Raw genomic sequence first — 26,345 nt, forward strand, 5'->3', positions numbered from 1 at the left:
AATGGAAGAAGGAAGGCTCTCCACCCCCCTCCCGCCCCACTTCTGCTTACACTTACTTGCCAGCACAGTTTTTGGAACCTACTTCTTCAGGATTCCACCTTCTGCAGAAGAGCAGCTGAAACACCCAGGCTCGTGCATTGAGCAACTACTGGATCCTTGGACTTCCCATGCACAGCTGCCCATTGGTGGGTTGGTTGGACGGCAAACTGTAAGTCAGTCTAATAATTTCCTTTAATACACAGAAACATCCCATAAGTTCTGTGACTCTGGAGAGCCCTGACTGACACAGAAGTATTTTCTGGATTATTATGGGAAGACACAGTTTACTGTGGGTGGTGTCAGCCCTGGGGTAGTGGCCCAAGGAACTTTATGAAAACTGAGAAGTCAGTAAGCAGCACTCCATGGCTTGTGTAGCAGGTCCCATCTCCAGATCCTCCTCCTGTTTGAGTTCCTCCCCTGATTTCTACCAATCATGAGCTTTTATCTAGAAGTGTAGGACAAACTAAAGTCTACAAATTTAGTTATGGTGGATTTTTTTTCACAGTAGAAGAAACCCTAAGACGTTGGGTTTATAAACTAGTGTCACCATATGTGGCATCTTCGTGCAGGTTCTGGAAATCAGGTCTTCATGCAGGAAAGGCAAGTTTTTTTTTTTTTTTTTTTTACCAGCTTAACTGTCTCCCTCACTCAATAGATAGCACTTTCTTTATTTACTTTATATGTGTCGATGTGTTGTCTGTATATGTGTCTGTCTACCATGCTTGTGCAGGACCCGTGGAAGTCAGAAAAGGGCAAGTGTGGGTAAAACACACTTGCTGTTCCAACCTGATGGCTTGACTTCTATTCTTGGAACCCACAGTCAGGAAAGGGGTGAGGGGTCATGGTTGGTCAGGAGGAAAGAACAGACTCCACAAAATTGTCCTCTGATTTTATACATGCATTTGCATCCACATAGAGTAATAAATAAAATAAACTTTTGAAAAGAAAACCATGAGCAACATAAAGAGAAAAATTCACACTAATTTTTATGGAATATTTACAGCAGGAGGAGATGTAGTCACAGGGGTTACACAGCTATTTTACTTTGGGGTGGATGGGTGGGGTCACATTCTTTTGGGCTACTGCAGACTTCTTTATAGCCTTAGTCTATTTCAAAGGAAAGAGGTAAACATACAAGCACAGGTTATAGCAAAAAGCAGGCTCCCTGTTGCCAGTTTCTTTTGTCATCAGCATCTCAACTCTTTTCAGTTTGGCTTCTGATTGTATCATCGTTTCAAGAAAGTCTTTTGTTTCTCATTATGTGTTGGACTTATTCCTTCTCTCCTTTTTAATGTCTTGGAGGCCTTTCTGTACAGTCCTCCCAGCATCCTCCATTTCTTCCCCTAGCAGAATGTCTTCCTAAAGAGGCCAGCATCTTCTATGTGCACATCCTCCCTCTCGCTCCTTCTTTAGCCTACTGCAAATTGACTTTTGATCTCAACACTTTACTGAACCGGTTTGGGCTCAGATTTTTGAAAGAAAAAGCACACGTGATTTGCTTTTAAACTTTCCGCATAAATCTTTTTAACTTTTGGTTATGACAGAGTGCACCTTTTTTTTTTTTTTTTTTTTTTTTTTTTTTTTTTTTTTTTGTAGAATTTTCATTTGGTGTTAGCCCCAGAGAGAAATTGAGCCTGTCAATCAATCTGGATGGAATAAGACATAATATTATTTAACAGTGAATAGAAACTTGCAAAATGAAAATATTTTCATGTCAGTTGAAATATTGCCACCAGTTGCAAGTTTTGGAGTTACGCTGGTGTTTTCTCTCGCTTGTTTCCAGGGGAGAGCGTGACAGTAGGCAGTCTACCTTTCTGTCCTTGGCTTCCACTCAGTCCCCTTGAGCACACACTCAGTGAAGCTTTGTTCACTTGGAGACTTTCCTATAGGAAAAGGGTTCACAGGTCTTTTCTCCTTTAGTTCTCAAACAGCTTTGGGGGCAGTATTCATTTTCTCTTCTCTCCATTAGATATAGATCAAAACTCAGTGAAGAAGATAAATTACTGTCCGCATATGCTCAAATCTAAGCTTCTTGATTCCAGTTTAGAGCTACTGCCACGTTTTACCGACACAATGCATGTTCATAAGTAAAAACACAGATGTAGAAGCCCTTCTTTCTTACAGCTCCCCCGGGCCCCCATACATTAGAAGACCATACACTTCCAATAGTTTAAATTTATTCTGATGCCTTGTCAAAGTGGCACTCAGGGATGTTTGGTATTGAGTTTATTCACTTTATATTGTAATAATTTCAAATTACTGTGGCTGAGCAATGTAGAGGAGGGTTTGTCTTTGGCTTAAAGATTGGGAAGTTTAATCTGCAGCTCCTTGGCTTCATACACTAGGCTGGAAAATCCTAGCATTGAGAGTGTGTGATACAGGAGTGCTGTTTCTTAATGGCCAACAGGAAACAAAAAGCAAGACGGAAGCAGTCAGAGGTAATATGTCCCCAAATACCCCAATGACTTGGTTCCTCAAGTTTAACCCCATCTCTTTTTTTTTTTTTTAATTAACTTGAGTATTTCTTATTTACATTTCAAGTGTTATTCCCTTTCCCGGTTTCCGGGCAAACATCCCCCTAATCCCTCCCCCTCCCCTTCCTTATGGGTGTTCCCCTCCCCATCCTCCCCCCATTGCCGCCCTCCCCCCAACAATCATGTTCACTGGGGGTTCAGTCTTATCAGGACCCAGGGCTTCCCCTTCCACTGGTGCTCTTACTAGAATATTCATTGCTACCTATGAGGTCAGAACCAGGGTCAGTCCATGCATAGTCCTTAGGTAGTGGCTTAGTCCCTGGAAGCTCTGGTTGCTTGGCATTGTGGTTCATAAGGGGTCTCGAGCTCCTTCAAGCTCTTCCAGTTCTTTCTCTGATTCCTTCAACGGGGGTCCTATTCTCAGTTCAGTGGTTTGCTGCTGGCATTCGCCTCTGTATTTGCTGTATTCTGGCTGTGTCTCTCAGGAGCGATCTACATCCGGCTCCTGTCGGCCTGCACTTCTTTGCTTCATCCATCTTGTCTAATTGGATTAACCCCATCTCTTAAAGTTTCCCGAATCTTCAGAAACAGCCCATCATCTGAGGGCACAGCCATACCCCTCCGCAGCATATGTCCAAAGAACTGGACATCTTGCTTTACAGAAACTCGCTCAGCTTTTTTCACTGATGCTCTACTCACGATAGCTAGGGAGTGGAAGCCACTTAACTGCTCTCCAACCGGGGAGTGACAAGTGAAAATGTGCTGTATATACACTATGGAATACTACTCAGCCGTGAAGAAAAGTAAAATCAGGAACATTTCAGGTAAGTGGATGGAAATAATATAATGAATAAGGTACCCCACACCTAGAAAGACAAACATTTCATGTTCTTTCTTATTTGTGGCCCCTAATTTCCAATCCTCAGATGTGGAATATAACCGGGAGTCATTGTAGAAGCCAGGAAAGAAGGAAACATTGGTGGGTTGTTGTGGGAGCAATAGGGAAAGAGCAGGGTACAAGTGTTTAGAGAGGGGAGTTCGGAAACACGGGTGTTGGCTTGGATTTGGGAGGTGAAAAAGAGAGAGCAATACAGGATGAGAGGAAGGACGGGTGTGTGTGTGTGTGTGTGTGTGTGTGTGTGTGTGTGTGTGTGTGTGTGTGTGTGTGTAAAATAGCCGTAAGGATGTCTGAAAAAGTCACTAAGTCTCATATTACTACCTATTCACCTAAGATTACTATGATACATATAAGCCTATGTGTACACAAAGATAGTTTAAATGAAAATTTTCCACCTGTGCTGACAATGCTCCCTTCCCCCCACCAAGTGTTATATAGTATCTAATAAAACCCCCAGCATAAAGCATGAGAGAAACCCTTTTCAAGTTGTTGGTCAGGATTGTCCAAAAGACTCCCAAAACATTACAGGCTGTTGCTATTGTCTTTGGTTACTTTCCAGAAGTTGAAGGTAACTCCTTATTTTTGAAGACACCATGCACTTCTGACAAATGGCTCAGAGGTTCCTGAACTGGAATTGACCAGAATGCTTCCTTCTTGAGGACAAGCTTCCATGATACCCATAGGTGCTATGCAAGCATTCAAGGGAGGGGAACAACCAAGAGTCCTACCCAGCTATGACACCATAAAGCTACAACAATGACCAGAGTGACATGATAACCCCGAGTGCAAAAGTGGCGCTCAGATCTTGGTAGCAACCCACAGCTTTTTACTTGGACTTAAGGCACACTTGACAAAAGCAAAAAATGCCTACTGCCAGAAACTTAGCTAACTACCCAGGGCTAAGGAGGTCATGAAGTTGTAGGAGAGCTTACAACCACTTTACAAAACCACTGTAAGTCTTAGCTGTATTCTAATTATTTATCCTTATACCCACAGCTGAGTGTAGCTCTCACTCTTCAACAAAGAAACCACTGTATTCTTATCCCGGACTAGCTTTCAGATGAACGAGACTCAGACTACGGCTATTTTATTAGGCTTTGACAGTTACTGGGGGCGGGGTGGATTCCTAATCTACTCATGTAACTGCTGGCCTGGCTTTCTCCCCAGCAGTTATCCCAGATACTGTCTCTCTTGACCCATGTGCTCACCTGCCCTCATGGAGGTTTCTTCCTCCTTCTCCAACCAGGCCACTCTACTTACCTACCTCTAATCTCTCCAGTAGTTAATTGGCTGTAGATAGTGTTATTTAACCAATGCTTTTCAAATCAAGGAACAAGGTTTGCACAACGAAAGCTTATAAACGTGAAAACTCACCCATAGGCCTGGATCTTTGGGTATAGAATTTAGCATTACAATACATAGCAGCATACCTCAACAGGTAGACAGAAATTGTTACAGGAAACCACAACTGTTCAAAATGCAGAGAACATGTGGTAGTTAGTATTAACTCCACTGAATGAGAATAAATACCATTATCCAAATTCCTTGGTCAGATTAAGCAAGCTTTATTGTCTGTCAGACAGGTCTATCTCCCTAAAGTGGGGTTTGAAAATATAGTATTGAACGTAGGAAAATGTAGGCTTACATAGCCCCAAAAACTCTGCAAGACTAGGGGGTTTTCAAAGAGTGGGTGATTGCCAGAGAAATTTTGGTTACACAGAAACTTGGCTGAGCATTTCAAAGGTATTTGGCGGAACATTTTATCTTATCAGGGTATATTCAAGGTATGAGTCAAACTCTAGAGGGTGGGGAGCATCTCAAATTCTAGAAACATGTTAAAACATGGTCAGCTTGAATTTTGCAGCAAACAGAACTGGACTTCTGGCCTTATAACAAAATGGCTTCCGTCATTGAGATGGAGTCAGGCAGGCTGGTCCATTACTAGCCCCAACTGATATATCTACAAGAGAATTCCTGTACCTAAGGCTCAGGGATGATGCAGAAGAGAGGCAGACAGGTTGTAAGGGCCAGAGGAGCAGGAAGGTTTGCTATGAGATTTTTGTCTCAGAAATGTCACGGAAGCTACACCCATGTAGTCTCCACAACTTAGCTGGTTCATGACCTGAGCAAGGACCATACCAGCAGGCATATTAATAGGGGCTGGGGAATTCTCAGGGGTCCCCACCCCTAGACAAAGAACTGCAGACAACTCTGAGTGGGAGAATTAGTCTTCCCCCAGTTAATTATCCTACACAAAATGATCAGTCCTGAAATAACATACATACAATTAGCATTATATGTGTTGATGTTATGAGCAGGCTGATTTATACATTTATGGACATATGTATAAGCAATAAAGAAACAGGCTATGAATAAGAGAGAGTAAGGGAGGGAGTGCATGAGATGGGTTGGAGGGAGGAAAAGGAAGGGGGAAATGCTGTAATTATGTTCTAATTTCAAAAATAAGAATTATTAAAAAATAAAAAAAAACAAATTAGAAAACAAACTGTGTCTCCCTTCTGCTGGGTGTTAGTTAGCATTGTTTTTATTGCAGGGCATTTAAAAGAAAAATTTCAAGATGTGTTATGAAGGGTTGAGTTCATTTTGTACACAACAGCTAGAGATGTGAATGTTTTTGAGAAGAAAACCTCAGCAAGTGACTATGAGGTATTTGGTGAAATTCACAGGATAGTAGTTAGAAAAGGTTTTCGGCTCTGATCACAAAAGACCTGAGTCATTTAATTTTACCCTTACTACTGGTACAGTTTCCATACTGGAGAAGTCTATGAGCTCTTAAATGACTTAATTATTAAAGGCAAGTTTGAAGAAATACATGGCATTTATGTAAAAATGGAGGCTGTTCAAACTGTCAATCCTTTGAAATTTCTGTAGAATAAATTCAAGTACAGAGCAGGGTTTAAGATTGAGTAACACTTAAGGCTTTTCAGCCCTGTAATCCCTCTGTAATCACTACGTTCATCATTTAGCCCATTTAAAAAGAGAAATAAAAATGTTAATGTTGATTCTTGCCAGAATTTGCGACTGCAAACTTAATTATATATGGTAAATAATTATGGCTGCAAATAGCTACTTGATTTATAATTCAGGCCCTGAAATGTAATGAAATGCTTTGACTCTGCTCATAATCACAAGGGAAGTAATTTGAGTCCCACTTCAAATACTAACACTCCCTTTTTGACCTTTTCCAAGCTATGGTTTAAAGCACAGGATGCCTTTTCCTTGGTCAAATGTCTCCTCATTTTAAAGCTGATGGTTTTTGGATTGATCCTACTTTTGCAAAGGACTTATACCTAGAGCCCTAATTATATTAACCTAGAAAATAAATTTCAAGCTGTCTGTACTGTTTTATTAAGGGCAAATGTCTGAGAAAACTCAATCGAGAGCCACAAAGAGAATGAACAAGGTTTGTAAAGAAGGTGACTGGGTTTTTAGAACTAATAAAAAATAAATTTAATATGGTGGGACAGCTAAATCATAAAGTGAACTAGATTTATATTGAGGAAGATATATATTACTTTAAATAAGTTTGTCCATGTTCTGAACCAGCTACGGCTTTTGAGGCACCATTCCACGTATTTCTAAATAATGTCTCGGGTGAGGTGTCTAGGCTGAGGCAGATGCTCAGGGAAGTGTAGTTGGGAGCTGCAAATAAATGGACGCATCCTGCCTGCGTCTGAGTCTTCCTGATTCCCCGCTCCTCTCCTGCAAACATCCTGCCACTCCAGGCTACGTGTTCCTCATTTCCTTCTCTTGAGCTCTCTGTCTGAGTGACGACATATTTCATACTCTGCTGTTTAAAGGAATCTCAGGCATCAGCCTGAGGCTTTGAGCTGATCTGTGATGAAATCTCACCATCAATTTCTTCACTTTGTGCTTTAGTTCTGGATGTCAGACCGTGGGTTGTACACAATGGGATTATCATAGACTGCCGCAGGGAGACATGGATGCTTGCTGCACGGATTAGGACTTACACTGGTGCTTTCTGATCTTCTGAGTGATTTCCCGTCTCCTCTTCTGTTCCCCCTGTTTTGTTTCCAGAACCCCCCCTTTCGCTTACATCATCCCTTCTAAACTTTTTTTTTTAAGTATAGAATACAGTTTATCAGCCATGGGGAGGGGAGTTAGGCAGAGAAAGGCAGAGAGAGAGAGAGAGAGAGAGAGAGAGAGAGAGAGAGAGAGAGAGAGAGAGAGAGAGAGAGAGAGAGAGAGAGAGAGTAGTAGAGGCCCTCCATGAGCATGTGGAGGTGTGGGGGAAGGGATGAGAGCACAGAGCAGGAGCCGGGGCAAAGCAAGAGCTTTCCAAACATTTTTGAAGCTTCCTACCGTACTTGCTGGTGTGCGTGCGTGCGTGCGTGCGTGCGTGCGTGTGTGTGTGTGTGTGTGTGTGTGTGTGTGTGTCTCCTTGTTCCTTTGTCAATTCTTAAATATCTTCACTACTGAAGCTGAGAGGACAGAAGAAACACTTTATTTTTCCTTGCATTCCCTCACATGTCTTTAACAAGCTCCTGCCTATGAACTATCAGAATTAATGGCTTTTGCTTTTCTGATGTGCACATAAGGTCTAGTGGGAGAGCCAAAACTCCGAGGTTTCTGTCTGCGTAGCACTAAGACCGAATTGCTTTATTTTTTTCTTATATTACTTGAACTTTTTTGCCGGGACCTCCCGAACTGTCACTATTCACCTTTGCCTGGTGGGTACATTTCTTACAATCTAATTTAAATTTAAATGAACACAAATTGCCCTGAGGCTAACATATCAGACAAGCCAGATAAGATGTTATCCCCTTTCCCAGTTCTCTCCCTTCCCATGCCCCTCCCCCTGCTTCTATGAGGACGCTTCCTCTCCCACCCACCCACCCACTCCCCCTCACCACCCTGGCATCCCCATGATACACTGGGGTATCAGGCCTTCACAGGACCAAGGGCCTCTCCTCCTGTTGATGCCAGACAATGCCATTCTCTGCTACATATGCAGCTGGAGCCATGGGTCCCTCCATGTGTACTCTTTGGTTGGTGGTTTAGTCCCTGGGAGCTCTGGGGGTCTGGTTGGTTGATATTGTTGTTCTTCCTATGGGGTTGCAAACCCCTTCAGTTCTTTTAGTCCTTTCTCTAACTCCTCCATTGGGGTCCTTGTGCTCAGTCTGATGGTTAGCTGCAAGGATCCTCATCTGTATTAGTAAGGCTCTGGTAGAGCCTCTCAGGAGACACCCATATCAGGCTCCTGTCAGCAAGCACTTCCTGGCATCAGCAATAGTGACTGGGTTTGGTGGCTGCATATGGGATGGATTCCCAGGTGAGGCAGCCTTTGGATGGCCTTTCCTTCAGTCTTTGCTCCACTCCTTGTATTTCCTTTAGACAGGAGCAATTCTGGGTTAAAATTTTGTGAAGGGTGGGTGGCCCCATCTCCCAACCTGGTGCCTTACCTAACCTCTAGATATGGTCTCTACAGGTTCTCTCTCCTCTTCATTGGGTGGTTCAGCTAATCTCATCCCTGTTGGCTCTTGAGAACTTCTTGCTTTCCTGGCATCTGGGACTTGCTGGTGGCTACCCCCAGTTCCCCATTCCCCCATTGCTACACACCTCTGTTCAAATTCCTGATCCTCTGTATATCATCCCTGTCTCCTCTCATATTAAATAAAATTTAGAGTCACCTCCATATATGCTTCTGAGTTGCAGTGACATTCCAAATATCCAGAAAACCAACATACATATGTCCCCTCTAAAGAAAAGGACCTAAGATGGTTTTCTTATAATGGTGGGAAAAATAAACCTTCTGTTTATCCCCACATAGACTTAGAAAAGACATTTGACAAAGGTGTATTAAATCTCTAAAATCAGAAAAAAGAAATTTAGAGTCATAAGCAATCAGTTAACAGAACAGCAATATATATTTTACTGTCATATATTTTTGAAGATAATGAAAATAGTAAACAGCTAACTTTAAAACCCTGAGGAGAGGGAGTCATTTGGCTTAGACCAGCAGTTCTCAGTCTATGGGTTGCAACCCCTTTTGGGATCAAATGACCCTTTCACAGGGGCTGCATATCAGACATTCTGCACATTACACACTTACCTTACAATCCACGACAAAGGTGACATTACAGGTATGAAGTAGGAATGAAGTAATATTATGGTGGGGGTCACCGCCCTCGAGGGACTGTATTACAGGGTTGCAGCATTGGGAAGGTTGAGAACCACTGGCCTAGACAGAAACAGGAGGCAGCATTAACTTCACGGAGAAGGGTGCTGAGTGTTATTATACCAAGGCTGAGGTGAAGGTTCCTTTTGGCCAGAAGGTTGCCACTTTAGATCTTCCATGCCATCCTTCACCTCTGAGAAAAAGCGGCCACCTCTGGGAGACAGGAAAATCACTTTGGCAAGGCTTTATAAATAATAACACTTTAACTTCTGCGGTTGACCCAGAAACTGTGTGGCTGAGGATGACAGTTGCCACAATGCTATTCTGAGCAGTGTGGCTAAATTATACCAGAGTAACAAAGCTTTTGCTTTGCAGAGCAAAGAAAAGCTGCAGGTGAGGTTAAAGTCCTTAAGTCCATGGCATTTTTTTTTCTGGTAAAATCTCAATAAAAGAGAGGCTAGATAGTTGAGTAATCTCGAGGTTTAAGTGACACAGGCAACACTGAAGCCTCTGTACACGCTCCCCACTTGCAATCCTAGACTCTTAACTTCTAAAACGACTACTTAAGGGAATGAGTTTTTAACCATCATGATTTTTGTTTTGCAAAGTGGTGCCATTTTGGAGATTGGCTTTTTTTTTCTTTTCCTTTTTGTAAAACAACTTGTTCACACACACGAAATGCTATTAAAAATGACATTTCAATGTTACACTTTTGGGCAACATCAATAACACATTTGACAGTTTTCTTGACATAACAATTTTAGGTCAGAGGCTAAATATGACTTGCATTTGACTAACGGGGTTATTTCAAAAGCCTTGTCTTGAAATTTAAAAATTCTTTCTTTTGCTTGATGTAGTATGTTACTGAATCTCTTAGTTATAGCTAATGCTTTCATTTAATTTAGCTTTTAGGAATAAAGGAATAGCATTTAAAAATTACAATTTTATATAATACATTTTATTCTTTGAGAATTTCATGCACGCATTCCATGTAGTTTGATCATACTCATCCCTGCGCCCCATTTCCAGCATCTCAAGATCACTCTCACATCTTCCTTGCAACTACACATCTTCTTCTTCCTTTTTAAAAAACACAGAATCCAATTAGTGCTACTGGCAGCAGTTCCCTATATCAACAATGGACTATATAACAAGACAAATCAGGAGAACAATATTATCTACAACAGTCACATTAAATATCCAAAGAAGGCATCCAACCACAGACGTGAAAAGCAAGACTGCATCAAAAACAAAACAAAACAAAACAAACAAACAAACAAAAAAAATCTACAGAGTTCTGAGGTAAGAAATCAGAGAGTATCAACCTGATAGGAACGTGTACCATCCCTGCAGTCTGGAAGAGCAAATATTGTCAGAATCTTCACACCATCCCATAAACCTGAAGTCTTAGTGTTACAACCAACAAAACTTGAATGGCGTTCCTCATGAAAAGAAACAAATCTGAAAATATCTGCAGATCTATAAAGGCTAAGCATTGCCAAGGTAACCTTGAAATGAAGAACAAATTCAAGAGCATCAAGCCAGTTGATCTCAAATACATCACAAAGCCATGTTGCTTGAAACAACACGGCACTGCTGCAAAAAACAGACAAGAAAGGTCAGTGGAGATTCCAGAAAGAAATTCACAGTTTCAGTCAAGGGAGCTTCAGACGAAGATGTCAAAAATACATAAGGAAAGAACAGTGGCTTCAAAAAAATTACACGGCTGTCATGGTTTGTATATGCTTGGCCCAGGGAGTGGCACTATTAGGAGGTGGAGTAGGTGTGTCACTGTGGGTGTGGGCTTTAAGACCTTCATCCTAGCTGCCTGGAAGGCAGCATACTGCTAGCAGCCTTCAAATGAAGATGTAGAACTCTCAGCAGCTCCTGCACCATGCCTGCCTGGATGCTGCCATGCTCACACCTTGATGATAATGGACTGAACCTCTGAAGCTGTCAGCCAGCACCAATTAAATGTTGTCTTTTTAAGAAGAGTTCTTGTTCATGGTGTCTGTGCACGGCAATAAAAACCCCAACTGAGACAACAACCAATCAAAATGCAGAGTTGTGAGGCTCATTCCCAGTGGATATATAGCCATGAAGCACTCCTACACCTAAGCCTTAGGTTGCAGAAGAGGGGGTGAAAACATTCTAAGGGACAGTGGATCAGAGAATCTGCTGTAATATGGTGTCTCCTAGTAACAATAACATGTACACTCTTGAGGTCTCAGCAACCTGACTGCCTTACATAAGCTGAACAAGGGCAACAGCAACAGACATGGTAATGTTGGGGGAAAGGCCACTAGGTCTCAACCCTACACAAAGAGTACAGGCAACTAAGGAATGCTGAGAGAGGGAGAGAAACAAAGAGACCACATATTTGGAAGACAAGTGGGGTTATATGAGAGGGCTTGAAGGGAGGAAAAGGGAAGGAGGGAATGCTGTAGTTATAATCTCAAAAGAGAAAATAGTTTAAAAGCTCCATTGGGAAAAACAGTTCATTCACATGTAGAAGAGTAAAGCTAGATATTCATCTCTCACCATAGACAAAGACCAAGTGAAAAGCAAATGGTGAAACATAGCAAGTTTCAACTGTCTTTTGAGTGTCCTACTTGCTTTCTACAACCCTGCTTTTGGTGTTCTAGTTCTCTTAGGTTTCCATTTATATTTTACAGGCATTTCTTTCAGTTCCTATATAATCAAGCTGAGGAATTCCTAAATGCATTTTTCTTTTTTGGTAAAAAGTCATTCTTATTGAGGAATCTTTACCCAGTTTAAGTGTTGCCTTTTATATTAGATACACTTTGATGCTGTGTTGACTCCGAACAAGACTGAGAAAGCCAGCTGATCTAAGCATGTGGAAGTGGAGGTTAGCTAAGTTGTGGAAAAAGTTTTCTTTCCTTTATCTTTACACCAGTTGTCTCATCACCGTAGTAGCCTGTGTTTTATGGACATCATTGAGCTGAATGGTGCTAGCTCCTCAGTTCTCTGTCATTAGAGACATCCAAGCAACGAACTGAATTCTTGTTTGGGTCCTCAAGGAAGGATGTGAATATAGATCCAGCCAAGAGGATTTCTAATGATTTTCCTGACTTACATGTGAAAAATACAAGCCTCAGTCTTTCCCATTTCAAAGACGTGAAAGTCATTGAATCCTGCTATCTCCCAAGATGCCATAGAGTTGAACTCTGCAATGGTGCAACCTTCTAATTGCAGGCCAGGTAAGGTGCACATGTGGAAGAATGTCCCCTAACGAATAAAGATTTCAGGGGACCAATCACTGGGCGAGGAGTAGGTGGGACTTCCGCATTGGTTAGCGGAAGAGGGGAGGGAGAAAAAAGGACTTGCTTTTGGAAGGGGGACAGGTGGAGGCCAGAAAATGGAAGTAGGGGAGGCCGCTGGTTCAGGTGGTGGATCCGTTGGGATCTGCTACTGGAGGATTTAACTTAGAATGGCTTACAAATTAGGATGCTAGTTGCTGAGCCCAACGCTTGTGTTACCTGTTGATGCTAAACTAAGTTTGGGTGGTGTTTTTCTTCACGTGGTGACTCAGCTGGGTTCCAGAGAGAAAGGAACGGAGGCAAAGCGTGGGTTTGCGAGAAGTGCACCCCAGCTAGCTGTGTGTGAGTTTGGATGTGTGGGGCTGGTGTGGCAGTGACCCGCCTTGGGAACTAAGCGAGTGGGGTGGAGAGATTTCGGAGCTCCAGTTCAGAGTCTGTGGAGGTAAGAACAGGCCAGGCCTGCCGGTGCCCTGTCGCTTAGTGTGGGATGGTGCCCTTTTTATTATTTCACACAACATGCACACTCTTAGTAAGAGTCAAAAATCAAGTTCTGGGACTATGTGTCATTTAATTCTTCTAATTAAAATTTCCTGTGTTTATAATTTTAGTGTTTGTTGATTTTTCATCTAGAATTATCCTCACAAACTATTCTAGAGAATTGTATTACACTCCCCTATGCTTTCATAGATTCACCGTTTCCTTCCTTCTCAAGCATTTCATAAAATTTTTTTTGGTGGGGAGTCTAAGATAAATTCGATTAACTTTTGGAGGTTTTATGTTTCCTTGAGTTTCCCCCATGTTTTCAGAGTCCTTATCCACATATATGAGAGGACAGTAACCTCTCCCAGTTTTATGCCTGGAGTGGTAGGGAGAATTTTCTGTAGATAGGTCAGAGGATGCGCTACAGTGCTGGGCTGATTCATGGCAGTGGTTCTGGATGGATTGGCAGGGTAGTGTCCATGTGATTTGGTGATTGATAATCATTATCAGTGGTGTTTGCAAACATCTTTGTGGGTCAAACAGATGGTAATTTGGGAGTCGACATGGTGGTTTTGGTGATGTTTGCTCACCAGGTGAGCTGTTCTTCAGGCCTTGATGAGAGCACACCAAATACGGCAAGGCTACTTGGGACGGCCACGTGGAAGCTATGCAGCAAGTGTGACAGCGCTTGGAGCAATACTTCTGGGGTGCAGCCGCTGGCTACCTGTCGGTGTGGGTGAGCACACAGCCTTTTATTTGTGTGCATAGTCTAAGTAAGGAAGAGGAATACGTAGTGTCTTCGGAGTCGTCAGTCCGTCCTGCCCCCACTCACTATGCCTGTATCTTGTTGAGAAGGTGTTTTCCTGTGATATGATTTTTGTTTTCAAGTGAAGTCTAATTGAAAAAATAATCACGAGCCCCCAAATTTGAACGATTAGTTAAAAAAGTTCCAGCAATTTAAATACTGTTGTATGAATGTTATTAAGTACAGGTGGTATGTGTTTGCTTTTCAAAATTTGCTGTTTATTGCTAATACAAACTGGTTCATTTTCTGTCTGACTGTGAAAATTAGGTATATTGCATTGAGGTGAAACAATTTTCCTATTAGATTTAATGGGCCCCCTCCCCCCTATTAAAAGCTCTTTATTTAACGGCAGGGTTTCCAGGTACTAATGAAGTCATTAATGAAGAAATATCTTTGAGAAAAAAAATCCAAACAAACATTGAGACACATAAGGACTAGCACCACAAATCAAGTCTCCACAATTTTGCTTTTTTTTTTTTTTTTTCTTGTCTGACATTCATGCGGACTGAGTTCCTTTTCCAGGTGACATTAACCCTTCCACTCCTGTCCTATCTGCCCCTGCCCAAGGGCTTCAGCAAGGGAAACAAATAAGGACCAATAGTGCAGTTTGCTCGCACAATGCTCTCATCCCCAGTTCAGTAGTGTTTCTGAAATAGCTAAGGTTTCAGCACTCTGCTGTTTCTCTGTTTTAAGTTAAACACCTCGTAGCTTTGTTTTCTACTGTGCAATGTGTTTTAAATTAGTCACTCGAATCTATTTCTTTTTATTTTTTAATTATTTTGTTTAATGTCTGTTATATTCCTTTTTTTTTCTTTTTTTTTTGGAGCTGGGGTCCGAACCCAGGGCCTTGCGCTTGCTAGGCAAGCGCTCTACTACTGAGCTAAATCCCCAACCCCGTCTATTATATTTCTTTTATTATTTTGTGTGTATTGGTGTTTTCCCTGTATTTATGCTTGTGCACCATGTATGTGACATGCCCTTGGGGGTCAGGAGAGGGCACTGGATCCCCTGAGACAAACTTACAGATGTTTATATGGGTACTGGGATTGAATCTGTGTTCTCTGGAAGAGCAGTCAGTACTCTTGCCCCAGCACCTTGAAACTATTTTAAAACCCATCTTTAATAATTTAACAAGACCCAAAGTCTTTAGAGAAACCATATGCTTTTTCTCAATTCATTTCTTAGCATTTTATATCTCTTAAGGAACATGGACAAATCAATACTATAAAACACTATATAACTATATAGATATATATTACTTCTAAAACAAAAATATTTATAGCGATGACTATATTTCATGTATATGTACTTTTTGTTTAAAAATGTTTGGAGATTAAATATTATATTTGAAATTCCTATTTCGGGCCTCTGTTATATTCAGCATACCTCTGTATATCTGAATTTCTTTGAGGACTAAATGATGTGGATGAATCTTATTTGTGGATGATGTGGGTTGTTTCTCCAGATATAAAGCTTTCCTTGTATGTTCAACAACATCTTCTTTTGATTACTTTTGAGAGTTGAGGTTAGCTCAAACTGAATGCCACTCTTTCCTCTACCTCCCTGGAAGTTACAGGTGTAGCTTTGTGCAATAAGGAATAGCGTTTTATTAATGAGGACTAGCGGTTATGTGGTGATCATTTATTGTGGTTATTCATCGTGACCCACACTGCAATACTCAAGGAAAGGAGGAGAAAAAGAAAATCAGGTTATTTCATTTAGTCACTCATTTGGTAGGAGCCCACAGTGCAAGTTAATGACTATGGCTTCCTAGCTCAATAGCAGTTTTTGGTTAAATTTCGAGGTATCATTCATTTAACCAAAGTGACTTTAATTAGCAATCATAGTCCACCATGCTATAGAAAATTGGCCTTAAATTAATATTAGAGAGTAACATCATTTACCTTCTACTTTGATAACAATTACACACACACACACACACACACACACACGTGCACACGCACACACACACACACTTTATTTACATACTGATATAATAAACATCATTGATATTAAATGATTAAGGCACATTAAAATATGAATGAACCTTATTTGAGCATTTGGTGATTTGTAAATCCAGAGAAAATATTCATTGATTCATATCAGGAATATATGTACCACCAACCAGTCTCAGTCTCATTTATGGGCAGAGTGGATTTACTATAATTCTAAAGGACCTTAGGATCTTTTGACTGGTAGATGAGCACTGACTCCACTTAAAGTCAATTTAATAAGAAAGTCCTTCGAAGGTTTGAATCCAGCCATGGATTTTCCACCTGAGCTACAAACATTATAAGTGGCATTCTTTCTTCATATGAAATGGCTTTGTCTACACTGTGGCTTCATGTGGCCACTACCAATAGTCACAGCCAAATCCCTTGGGTAACTTGTTGCAATGTTTAGACAGGCACAGGCACAGGCACAGGCACAGGCACAGGCACAGGCACAGGCACAGGCACAGGCACAGGCACAGGCACAGGCACAGGCACAGGCACAGGCACAGGCACAGGCACAGGCACAGGCACATGGATATCTTGCCCTTGCACGTCATAGAGTGTTCTCTCTCTCTCTCTCATATAGAATAGAGTTTGTTCAGGGCATAGGGAGGGGAGCTGAGGGAGTAGAGACAGAAAGGCAGATAGATAGATAGATAGATAGATAGATAGATAGATAGATAGATAGATAGATAGAGAATAGAGGAATAGAGGCTGGCCATGAGCACGTGGAGAGAAAGGGGGAAGGGAATGGAGAGAGAGGGGAAACAGGAGGAAGAGGACAGAGCAAGAGCAAGAGAGCAAGAGAGGAGGGGACAAGCAGCCCCTTTTATAGTGAGTCAGGCAGACCTGGATGTTGCCAGGCAACTGTGGGGCAGAGCCTAGACTAAACACCAACATTCCCCCATTTTGGTTTAATTAAAAAAGGAAAAAATTAGAATGAAGTGATGGGGGAGCAGGGATATGGTCGTCATGATCATTAGCTACTTCCTGCTGACTTTGGGGAGATGTGCCTCTAGAAAATCTATGAAAATGGGTATGGGGATGTTGGTCTAGTCTTAAAGACTTTGACTGTTCCCTTGCTGTCCAGGGTCTGTGGAACCATCTGAGGATAGATCAGAAGAAACAGGTCCAGTAGAAGCACCTGTGTCTGTGAGAGAAGCTAGGAGCATCTGGGAGTTGCTTTTCTGGAGCTGTCCTGGAAACTGCATTACCAGTCTGCCTCCCCTTTCTCAGCCTAGAATCTTGCTCTGGATTAGGTTTGGGTTTGAGGGAATGTTGTATCTGGTTTGATCTTCTGTCCAGACCACAAAGTTTTCTATGATAGCACGGAGTTGTTATGTGTTCTGCTCATTCCTTTGTTTACTGGACCAGCACGCTTAATTCCCTTCAAGATTTTCCCCCTTTGTGTCCCTCATTTGGTTAACTTGTATGGAGGCCTAACTTTCAAACTACCATGGCTTTCCACATGCTTTCCTCACTAAGCTTAGTCATTTTAAACTTTGATTTAAATTGAGAAATGAACTATTTTTTTCCACTCAGTTAAGGGGTTGTTACAATGTTATTAATTGGACTAATTTCAACATTGTCATGTCTTTGAGAATAGAGAGACCCAAAGGGAGGGAAAGACACTGAAAAATGACACATTGGATGGGTAGTCAGAGCGCACACATTTATCAGTTGAGTGTGCTGCATTATATATGTGCAGTTCATGGTTCCCCCAAACAATTATAATATTAACATCAAAAATCACTAATCATAAGACACCAGAAAAGATGTAACAGGTGAAGTAAGTAAAAAAATTGCAACTGTTACAAAAATGTGAAATAAAGACATACATTTGGGAAAATGTTGCCAAAAGACTTCCTCAACATAGGGTTGCCACAAACCTTTAATCCCTAAAACAAAACAACAAAACAAAACCAAATGTCCTACACTCCATGTGAGGTAAATACAACGTGGCATAGCAGAACCACACCTATAATTACTCTTCCCATTTCACTCGTTTGCAAACTAAAGTTCAGTGTGGTTATTTACTTGCTCCAGGGAACAATGTTAATGGCAGAGCTGGCTGTCGATATACTTGTCTGATACATTAATTTTTATTTTAATTTTCCATTTATTCTTTGAGAATTGCACGTGTGCATACAATGCATTTTTGATGTTTTTAAACGCACCTTCCCATGTTTCCTTTTTTTGATTATGGAAAAGCAATCTTTTTAAAAGATTTATTTTTGTTTTATGTATATGTGGTGTATGTCTCCTTGTCTGTACGAGTACTACCTATGTGTATGTTCCTATGGAGGCCCGAAAAGGGTGTTGAAACCCCTGTAGCTAAATTACAGATGATTGTGAGCCCCATTTTGAACCAGTGTGGGTCCTGGGGCCTGAATGTGGTCCTCTGAATGAGTAGATATTGCCCCTAAACACTGAGCTACCTCTCCAGTCCCTGAAAAGGAATCTTTAAATCAGCTTTTGATGCAACAAATAATTTTTTTGACTTAACAATATTCTCACTCTATAAGGTATTAGTCTACAATTGCAGCCTGGAAAGGTTTGTCCAAGTTTCCATGGCAGCTTGGATCCATGCTAATTTTCCTGTCCAATCCACATGAACTTCAGAATTGGTCATGCTTCCTTCTTAGAAGCTGAAGAACACGTGGTAAGAAATAAAATGGCTTGCCCAGAGACATGGGATTAGGACTGTGAATTTGTTTTCCTTGCTTCTGAAGACTTTCTTCCATTACAAGAAAATCCTGGAGAGACCCAAGAACTGCTAAAGCTGACACAAGTTCCAGATAATTTAATAGAGCCCATTCAATATGTCTGTTGGGAAATAATAATACACATTACTGTTAACTGAGCTGTTTGTTCTACTAAATATTTTTTCATTATCTGATACATTAATTCTGATACATGATTCACTTAGTCTTTACAACAATCTACACCAATAATTTTATTGCTGTTTTAGAAACATAGACACTTAATGTTATAAATATCAATTTTTCAAGTTATATAACTGATAGAAATAAGTTATAAATCCAAATTTTGTTACTGGAGCTCTACAAGACATATACTGTTACCAGCCTCTTGTGTCCAGCCTTCATGGACCTTCTTGGATACTCCTTGATCAAACTTTTCCTATTGGTGCAGTCCTTTGAAACTTACATAAATAATACATGATTAATACTAGGTTTGTTTTCTCTTAGCAGATCCCAGCTAAATAATGTTTTCCATGGTAGACACTAAACTTGTAAGGTGTCTTTGCTACACAAGTCTTTTTTGTACTTAATCACATCTCAATGGGACCTCTAGTGACTTCTGTATAATTTTCAGATGTGCAGGAGTTCACTCACTGTCTTTGAGGAAGTAAGGGTTTTTAATAGAATATGGTTGGATTCAGGAAATAAAAAAGGCTTGACAAAAGCTTAAGGAGATTCTTTTTAAAATACTGTTGCATTTGTTCAGTTCCGTTAATTGAATCTAAGTAACGATAAGGAAAGCCCTCTAAATGCTTTCTGATTCAGGCAAAGTCAGTGAGGGAAAACTTTTATAACAACCACTGGGAAAGTTAAAGCAAGACAGATGGCTAAAAAAGGAGGACAATCTAAAGCCACTTTTAATTTGACACTGACAATGCTTTAAGTCATGTCTAATAGCTTTTAGTTGCTCACAGGATGTCGAACAAAGTCCTTATCAGAACAGCCCATCTATGCATTGAGTAACCTCTTCACAAATACTCACCATTTTCTGTTTTTTTCTAACACTTTTCTACCCTCTGCATGCAGCTGGATGTTCTTTATGAATGAAAACTCACAATTCAAGCAGTTATACATATTTACTAAATAACTGCTGTGGTCAATTGCGAGAAAGAAATACAGGGCATAGATTGGTAGATCTTGTTTCTTAAACTTGTTCAGTGATGTGAAGGGTCTTCACATTTGGATATAATCCAACTTTTTTCTTCTTTTTTTTTTCTTTTTTTCCGAGCTGCGGACCGAACCCAGGGCCTTGCACTTGCTAGGCAAGCGCTCTACCACTGAGCTAAATCCCCAAACCGGGTATAATCCAACTTATGACTGTCCCTTATTCTTTTTATCCGCAGGTAGGAGCTGGGGAGGTTGGGTAGTGAAGGTAAGTGGACAATTAGGACAAGGGTGTGTCCATGTCTCCTTACTTCTGATAGTATTTTCCTGTGTTTGGCTATTGAAGAGGACACTGGAAATTACTGTCCCTGTCCTAGAAGTACAAGCTAGAGTTATTTACTTCAATGTTCACAGTGGATTTTTTTTTTATTTGTTTGTGCAATATATTATTAGAATAGTTTTTTTTCTTGTTTTTTGTTTTTTTTTTAATTTTATTTTTTATTAGATATATTTCTTTATTTACGTTTCTTTTTTTTTTTATTAACTTGAGTATTTCTTATATACATTTTGAGTGTTATTCCCTTTCCCGGTTTCCGGGCAAACATCCCCCTCCCCCCTCCCCTTCCTTATGGGTGTTCCCCTCCCAACCCTCCCCCCATTGCCGCCCTCCCCCCACCAGTCTAGTTCACTGGGGGTTCAGTCTTAGCAGGACCCAGGGCTTCCCCTTCCACTGGTGCTCTTACTAGGATATTCATTGCTACCTATGAGGTCAGAGTCCAGGGTCAGTCCATGTATAGTCTTTAGGTAGTGGCTTAGTCCCTGGAAGCTCTGGTTGCTTGGCATTGTTGTACATATGGGGTCTCGAGCCCCTTCAAGCTCTTCCAGTTCTTTCTCTGATTCCTTCAACCGGGGGTCCTATTCTCAGTTCAGTGGTTTGCTGCTGGCATTCGCCTCTGTATTTGCTGTATTCTGGCTGTGTCTCTCAGGAGCGATCTACATCCGGCTCCTGTCAGTCTGCACTTCTTTGCTTCATCCATCTTGTCTAATTGGGTGGCTGTATATGTATGGGCCACATGTGGGGCAGGCTCTGAATGGGTGTTCCTTCAGTCTCTGTTTTAATCTTTGCCTCTCCCTTCCCTGCCAAGGGTATTCTTTTTCCTCATTTAAAGAAGGAGTGAAGCATTCACATTTTGATCATCCGTCTTGAGTTTCGTTTGTTCTAGGGATCTAGGGTAATTCAAGCATTTGGGCTAATAGCCACTTATCAGTGAGTGCATACCATGTATGTCTTTCTGTGATTGGGTTGGCTCACTCAGGATGATATTTTCCAGTTCCAACCATTTGCCTACGAATTTCATAAACTCGTTGTTTTTGATAGCTGAGTAATATTCCATTGTGTAGATGTACCACATTTTCTGTATCCATTCCTCTGTTGAAGGGCATCTGGGTTCTTTCCAGCTTCTGGCTATTATAAATAAGGCTGCGATGAACATAGTGAAGCACGTGTCTTTTTTATATGTTGGGGCATCTTTTGGGTATATGCCCAAGAGAGGTACGGCTGGATCCTCAGGCAGTTCATTGTCCAATTTTCTGAGGAACTTCCACACTGATTTCCAGAATGGTTGTACCAGTCTGCAATCCCACCAACAATGGAGGAGTGTTCCTCTTTCTCCACATACTTTCAGCATCTGCTGTTGCCAGAGTGTTTGATCTTAGCCATTCTGACTGGTATGAGGTGGAATCTCAGGGTTGTTTTGATTTGCATTTCCCTTATGACTAAAGATGTTGAACATTTCTTTAGGTGTTTCTCAGCCATTCGGCATTCCTCAGCTGTGAATTCTTTTCTGAACCCCATTTTTTAATAGGGTTATTTGTTTCCCTGTGGTCTAACTTCTTGAGTTCTTTGTATATTTTGGATATAAGGCCTCTATCTGTTGTAGGACTGGTAAAGATCTTTTCCCAATCTGTTGGTTGCCGTTTTGTCCTAACCACAGTGTCCTTTGCCTTACAGAAGCTTTGCAGTTTTATGAGATCCCATTTGTCGATTCTTGATCTTAGAGCATAAGCCATTGGTGTTTTGTTCAGGAAATTTTTTCCAGTGCCCATGTGTTCCAGATGCTTCCATAGTTTTTCTTCTATTAGTTTGAGTGTGTCTGGTTTGATGTGGAGGTCCTTGATCCACTTGGACTTAAGCTTTGTACAGGGTGATAAGCATGGATCGATCTGCATTCTTCTACATGCTGACCTCCAGTTGAACCAGCACCATTTGCTGAAAATGCTATCTTTTTTCCATTGGATGGTTTTGGCTCCTTTGTCAAAAATCAAGTGACCATAGGTGTGTGGGTTCATTTCTGGGTCTTCAATTCTATTCCATTGGTCTATCTGTCTGTCTCTGTACCAATACCATGCAGTTTTTATCACTATTGCTCTGTAATACTGCTTGAGTTCAGGGATAGTGATTCCCCCTGACGTCCTTTATTGTTGAGGATAGCTTTAGCTATCCTGGGTTTTTTGTTATTCCAGATGAATTTGCAAATTGTTCTGTCTAACTCTTTGAAGAATTGGATTGGTATTTTGATGGGGATTGCATTGAATCTGTAGATTGCTTTTGGTAAAATGGCCACTTTTACTATATTAATCCTGCCAATCCATGAGCATGGGAGATCTTTCCATCTTCTGAGGTCTTCTTCAATTTCTTTCCTCAGTGTCTTGAAGTTCTTATTGTACAGATCTTTTACTTGTTTGGTTAAAGTCACACCGAGGTACTTTATATTATTTGGGTCTATTATGAAGGGTGTCGTTTCCCTAATTTCTTTCTCGGCTTGTTTCTCTTTTGTATAGAGGAAGGCAACTGATTTATTTGAGTTAATTTTATACCCAGCCACTTTGCTGAAGGTGTTTATCAGGTTTAGTAGTTCTCTGGTGGAACTTTTGGGATCACTTAAATATACTATCATATCATCTGCAAATAGTGATATTTTGACCTCTTCTTTTCCGATCTGTATCCCCTTGATCTCCTTTTGTTGTCTGATTGCTCTGGCTAGAACTTCAAGAGCTATATTGAATAAGTAGGGAGAGAGTGGGCAGCCTTGTCTAGTCCCTGATTTTAGTGGGATTGCTTCAAGTTTCTCTCCATTTAGTTTAATGTTAGCAACTGGTTTGCTGTATATGGCTTTTACTATGTTTAGGTATGGGCCTTGAATTCCTATTCTTTCCAGGACTTTTATCATGAAGGGGTGTTGAATTTTGTCAAATGCTTTCTCAGCATCTAATGAAATGATCATGTGGTTCTGTTCTTTCAGTTTGTTTATATAATGGATCACGTTGATGGTTTTCCGTATATTGAACCATCCCTGCGTGCCTGGGATGAAGCCTACTTGATCATGGTGGATGATTGTCTTGATGTGCTCTTGAATTCGGTTTGCCAGAATTTTATTGAGTATTTTTGCGTCGATATTCATAAGGGAAATTGGTCTGAAGTTCTCTTTCTTTGTTGTGTCTTTGTGTGGTTTAGGTATAAGAGTAATTGTGGCTTCGTAGAAGGTATTCGGTAATGATCCATCTGTTTCAATTTTGTGGAATAGTTTGGATAATATTGGTATGAGGTCTTCTATGAAGGTTTGATAGAATTCTGCACTAAACCCGTCTGGATCTGGGCTCTTTTTGGTTGGGAGACCTTTAATGACTGCTTCTATTTCCTCAGGAGTTATGGGGTTGTTTAACTGGTTTATCTGTTCCTGATTTAACTTCAATACCTGGTATCTGTCTAGGAAATTGTCCATTTCCTGTATATTTTCAAGTTTTGTTGAATATAGGCTTTTATAGTAAGATCTGATGATTTTTTGAATTTCCTCTGAATCTGTAGTTATGTCTCCCTTTTCATTTCTGATTTTGTTAATTTGGACGCACTCTCTGTGTCCTCTCGTTAGTCTGGCTAAGGGTTTATCTATCTTGTTGATTTTCTCAAAGAACCAACTTTTGGTTCTGTTGATTCTTTCTATGGTCCTTTTTGTTTCTACTTGGTTGATTTCAGCTCTGAGTTTGATTATTTCCTGCCTTCTACTCCTCCTGGGTGTATTTGCTTCTTTTTGTTCTAGAGCTTTTAGGTGTGCTGTCAAGCTGCTGACATATGCTCTTTCCTGTTTCTTTCTGCAGGCACTCAGCGCTATGAGTTTTCCTCTTAGCACAGCTTTCATTGTGTCCCATAAGTTTGGGTATGTTGTACCTTCATTTTCATTAAATTCTAAAAAGTTTTTAATTTCTTTCTTTATTTCTTCCTTGACCAGGTTATCATTGAGTAGAGCATTGTTCAATTTCCACATATATGTGGGCATTCTTCCCTTATTGTTATTGAAGACCAGTTTTAGGCCGTGGTGGTCTGATAGCACGCATAGGATTATTTCTATCTTTCTGTACCTGTTGAGGCCTGTTTTTTGACCAATTATATGGTCAATTTTGGAGAAAGTACCATGAGGAGCTGAGAAGAAGGTATATCCTTTTGCTTTAGGATAGAATGTTCTATAAATATCCGTTAAGTCCATTTGGCTCATGACTTCTCTTAGTCTGTCTACATCTCTGTTTAATTTCTGTTTCCATGATCTGTCCATTGATGAGAGTGGGGTGTTGAAATCTCCCACGATTATTGTGTGAGGTGCAATGTGTGTTTTGAGCTTTAGTAAGGTGTCTTTTACGTATGTAGGTGCCCTTGTATTTGGGGCATAGATATTTAGGATTGAGAGTTCATCTTGGTAGATTTTTCCTTTGATGAATATGAAGTGTCCTTCCTTATCTTTTTTGATGACTTTTAGTTGAAAATTGATTTTATTTGATATTAGAATGGCTACTCCAGCTTGCTTCTTCTGACCATTTGCTTGGAAAGTTGTTTTCCAGCCTTTCACTCTGAGGTAGTGTCTGTCTTTGTCTCTGAGGTGTGTTTCCTGTAGGCAGCAGAATGCAGGGTCCTCGTTGTGTATCCAGTTTGTTAATCTATTTCTTTTTATTGGGGAGTTGAGGCCATTGATGTTGAGAGATATTAAGGAATAGTGATTATTGCTTCCTGTTATATTCATATTTGGATGTGAGGTTATGTTTGTGTGCTTTCATTCTCTTTGTTTTGTTGCCAAGATGATTAGTTTCTTGCTTCTTCTAGGGTATAGCTTGCCTCCTTATGTTGGACTTTACCATTTATTATCCTTTGTAGTGCTGGATTTGTAGAAAGATATTGTGTAAATTTGTTTTTGTCATGGAATATCTTGGTTTCTCCATCTATGTTAATTGAGAGTTTTGCAGGATACAGTAACCTGGGCTGACATTTGTGTTCTCTTAGGGTCTGTATGACATCAGTCCAGGATCTTCTGGCCTTCATAGTTTCTGGCGAAAAGTCTGGTGTGCTTCTGATAGGTCTGCCTTTATATGTTACTTGACCTTTTTCCCTTACTGCTTTTAATATTCTTTCTTTATTTTGTGCGTTTGGTGTTTTGACAATTATGTGACGGGAGGTGTTTCTTTTCTGGTCCAATCTATTTGGAGTTCTGTAGGCTTCTTGTATGTCTATGGGTAGCTCTTTTTTTAGGTTAGGGAAGTTTTCTTCTATGATTTTGTTGAAGATATTTACTGGTCCTTTGAGCTGGGAGTCTTCACTCTCTTCTATACCTATTATCCTTAGGTTTGATCTTCTCATTGAGTCCTGGATTTCCTGTATGTTTTGGACCAGTAGCTTTTTCCGCTTTACATTATCTTTGACAGTTGAGTCAATGATTTCTATGGAATCTTCTGCTCCTGAGATTCTCTCTTCCATCTCTTGTATTCTGTTGGTGAAGCTTGTATCTACAGCTCCTTGTCTCTTCTTTTGGTTTTCTATATCCAGGGTTGTTTCCATGTGTTCTTTCTTGATTGCTTCTATTTCCATTTTTAATTCCTTCAACTGTTTGATTGTGTTTTCCTGGAATTCTTTCAGGGATTTTTGTGACTCCTCTCTATGGGCTTCTACTTGTTTATTTATGATTTCCTGGAATTCTTTCAGGGATTTTTGCAATTCCTCTCTGTAGGCTTCTACTTGTTCTCTAAGGGAGTTCTTCACGTCTTTCTTGAAGTCCTCCAGCATCATGATCAAATATGATTTTGAAACTAGATCTTGCTTTTCTGGTGTGTTTGGATATTCCATGTTTGTTTTGGTGGGAGAATTGGGCTCTGATGATGCCATGTAGTCTTGGTTTCTGTTGCTTGGGTTCCTGCGCTTGCCTCTCGCCATCAGATTATCTCTAGTGTTACTTTGTTCTGCTATTTCTGACAGTGGCTAGACTGTCCTATAAGCCTGTGTGTCAGGAGTGCTGTAGACCTGTTTTCCTC

General features: G+C 40.6%; 1 protein-coding gene across 2 annotated transcripts in view; it reads left to right on the forward strand.

The window, feature by feature from the left end:
* Dusp19 (dual specificity phosphatase 19) overlaps positions 1-26,345 on the forward strand; it is a 123,285-nt gene that overhangs the window by 65,341 nt on the left and 31,599 nt on the right. The gene's annotated exons all lie outside the window — the stretch shown is intronic.

Source organism: Rattus norvegicus, chromosome 3 (assembly GCF_021556685.1).
Source record: "Rattus norvegicus strain SHRSP/BbbUtx chromosome 3, alternate assembly SHRSP_T2T, whole genome shotgun sequence".
NCBI classification, from domain to species: Eukaryota; Metazoa; Chordata; class Mammalia; order Rodentia; family Muridae; genus Rattus; species Rattus norvegicus.